Raw genomic sequence first — 3541 nt, 5'->3', positions numbered from 1 at the left:
GGGATGAGGGAATTCAAAAGAATGGAGATGGAGAAGAAGGGGAGGGGAGGGAGGGGAGAGATAAACAGAGAGAGACAGAGAATTATATAGCAGTATGCAAAAATCCAGTTTAAAACCTGTGAAGCAGAGAAATGGGTGTATGAGCTAGACAGGCATGAGGAATGACAGAGTTTCCTCTTCAAGGAGACGGTATCCCTTCTGTTGACATACACAGGCGATCCAGAACTGGTGTGAGTGTCCTTCCAACAAGATTTCCCTCTGGGTGAATTTTGTGTGGGTGGCCTCAAAGCTCCTCTCCACACTGTGAGACCTCCCAAAGAAAGACTTTATTCTTTAAAGTCTAGAAAAGCCTGCTTTCTCCTTAGAAAGAAAAAAAAAGTAATGATTGATTAAAAATTGGAGTTAGTTATTTGATATATTATTTCTAAAATATATTACCGCTGCAGGCACCCTGTGTAACCCACAGACCACATATCTTAACATCTTCCCCTTCTAATATGTACACACATGTACAGAGACGATTTGCCACCAGAAAAGGGTGTGCATGTTGCTTGGCTTTGAACACGTTCACCTATGTTAGTTCAACTAAAAGGGATAGCGTCGTGGGAGTTAAGAAGAGATCCGAATGGATGGTGAAGTGGATGGCTGAAGCCTGCAGAAGCCCTGGGGGGCGAGAGGCGGGCCCCGTGGTTCTGGCAAACCTGGCTGACCTTCCCCACCTCTCCTCGGTCCCTGGGATTCTCAGGGCCTCTGCAGAGTCCCTGGCCGCCTCCGCAGACTTCTCATTCCTCAGATGGTCTTTGGTTTGCTCCCGATCTGGCTGGCTGTGTTTGGTCTCATTCTGTCAGGTGTTGGAAGGGCTCCATCCATCTGTTGTTTTGCTGGTGCCTGTGGGAGCCTCACTTGCTGCGCTGTGAGGCGACTCCCTGAGGGTATTTCTGCTCCTGCTGCTTCACCTGTTGTACAGTTTCTCTGATCTTGCGCTGTGCAGTCTGGCTAGCAAAGAAGTATCCGATAATTCCGACGATCACTTCCGCATTTTCATCTGGCTTTTCGTTACGAGGCATGATGACTTCTGCACTGGTTAAGTTCTGCGGTTCATTCATGGTCTTGCCACCTTTGCCAATCACCCGGCCAGCTGTGGAAGAGGGCACTCTGATATGGGCTTCCAGCTTCACTTCTTTGGGGTTAAAGTAGTTTTCTTCTTTCAGTTTCCCAAAGATCCGTCCCTGGGCTTAGAGCTGGGCTTCCTGTGGCCGGGTGATGATGACCATCCTTTTGCTGACGTCTGGGCCTTCTGCAGGGGCGAATCTCGCCAGCTGTTTGATGTGTGCCCCCTTCTTCCCGATGATGGCGCCCACAGCCTGAGTTGGGATGAAGAGATTCACAATCTCCTCCTCTGGATAACAGTGATGATGCAAGAACGGGCCAAACTGGTGATAGGGATACAGGCTGGAGAAGTATCCAGAGTGGATATTAACAGCCAACATATCATTTTCAAAGGCCTCACGCAGCTTCTTCATAATCTCTATCTCAGCACTGGCACAGGCCTCAATTGTGCCCTTCACAGTGATGGTTCTTTCCGGGTTGTATATGCTCAAATCCTACAAAGATGAGATTGCTATCTTGATCCCTGTTTCATGTTCAATTTTCTTCAAATTCCTGCCTTCTTTTCCAGTCAGTCTTCCAACCAAGCCATTGTGGGCAAAGATTTTCAGAGGAATCTCTTCGGCTAGTTTGGTCTCATCTGCCTCTTTCTGCGTGATTTCAGGAATCATGCGGCATGCTTCAGAAGTCCCCCCTGGGGTGACATGGATGGTGACAGGCTTCTCTGCAGCTCCAGAGTTCTCTTTTCTATGGATGTCTACCTGGGACTGGGTCTGCTTAGTGATGTCCTTTATGGTCAAGCCCTCCTTCCTGATGATGGCACCAACAAACTGGGTGGGGACCAGGATCCTCAACAGGAAATCAATCTGTCTAGCCTGAGAAGTGCCCCCAGGGGCTGGCCCTGCTCCCCGAGAAGAGTGGTCCCCGCACTGGGCTCACTGAGGGGACGAAGGGGAGCTCACCTCTTCGTCTGGGATGTAGGAAATCTTGAAGAAGTAGTTCTCAAACTGATGCCCACTTAGCTTCTCCATGTTTATTTTCTTCTCTTGTTGCATATGTGACACTGACAACAGCGGTTTCTATGTCTGTGTTGACTTGTTCTACATTCTCCACTGTTCCATATTGAGCCAAAAGTCCATCCAACACCTCCCACTGCAGGCGAGGAGGAATGTTTCGAATCTGAATTTTCCTGCTCCTTAGCTTTTTAGAGACTGAGTAATCAACTTCCATGATTTTCCCATGCAATTCCACTTTACCCGAGACGGTCTCGATGGCTCGGATGGCCCAGTTCTGGTCGGGGTAGTCCACGAAGGCATAGCCAGACTTGAGCAGGATCTGTCCCATGGGGGCCAGCATCCTGTCCCCAAAGAGCTGCCAGAGGTCGTCGGTGGTGACCATGGGGCTCAGGTTCCCAGTGTAAAGCTTGTTCATCATCCATCTCTTCCCTGAGAGCCCACAGCTTCCCTAGCCTGGTACCTGGCGCTCCTCACCTCCTCCGCTGCCCTCATCTCTCCTCCTCCTCCTCCACCACCTCTCCCCGCCCTCCACCTGCCTGCCACCCACTCCCACCCTCAGCCTGGCTCCCCTCACCACTGCAGGCCCGGCCTGCCCGGGGGCAGAGGCCGAGATTGGCATTTTTGAAGAATCCAGGCCAGCTAATATTCCTCAGTTTAGCTGTGATTGTTTCCTCATGCTTAGATTTGAGTTAAACATTTTTGGCAGGAATACCACACGGATGACTGACTGACTGACTGACTGACTTCCTTCCTTCCTTCCTCCCTCCGTCCCTCCCTCCCTCCCTCCCTCCCTCCGTCCCTCCCTCCGTCCCTCCTTTCCTCCTTTCCTCCCTTCCTCCCCTCCTCCCTTCCTCCCTTCCTCCCTCCCTTCCTTCCATCTGGCCTGCCTGCCTGCCTGCCTGCCTCCCAGTTTCAAGCGATCTTCCCGCCTCAGTCTCCCAAGTAACTGGGACTACAGGCCTGCGCCACCATGCCTGGCTAGTTTTTTTGTATTTTTTCTTAGAGACAGGGTTTTGCCATGTTGGCCAGGCTGGTCTGGAACTCCTAGCCTCAAGTGATCCACCTACCTCAGCCTCCTAAAGTGCTGGGATTACAAGCGTGAGCCACTGTGCCTGGACTGGATGACGTCTTTTTTAGTGCATCACATCAGTGCGTGATAATCGGTTTGTATTGGTGATACAAAATATTGGTGATATTAAATTCAGTCATTTGGTTAAGGTTGTAGCTGTCAAATCTCTCTGTTGTAAAAGGTTTATTTCACCCTTAGTATATAAGTGATCTGCTGGCTGAATTTACACTATATTGGTAGTTTAAAAATAGTGATTTTCAGGGTTGGGCGCGGTGGCTCATGCCTTTAATCCCAGCACTTTGGGAGAGTGAGGTGGGCAGATCACTTAAGCTCAGGAATTTGAGACCAG

The 3541-nt window shown here is 50.2% G+C and overlaps 1 pseudogene across 1 annotated transcript; it reads right to left on the bottom strand.

The window, feature by feature from the left end:
- Positions 1–389: 389 nt before the first annotated feature.
- On the bottom strand, positions 390–2583 carry LOC105549794 (annotated as a pseudogene). Its single transcript, XR_001007619.1, has one exon. The product of XR_001007619.1 is annotated as an insulin-like growth factor 2 mRNA-binding protein 2 pseudogene (transcript).
- Between the last annotated feature and the right edge of the window lie 958 nt (positions 2584–3541).

This window comes from Mandrillus leucophaeus, unplaced genomic scaffold (assembly GCF_000951045.1).
Source record: "Mandrillus leucophaeus isolate KB7577 unplaced genomic scaffold, Mleu.le_1.0 Scaffold457, whole genome shotgun sequence".
Lineage (NCBI taxonomy): Eukaryota > Metazoa > Chordata > Mammalia > Primates > Cercopithecidae > Mandrillus > Mandrillus leucophaeus.
This window is presented reverse-complemented; position numbering and strand designations above follow the sequence as displayed.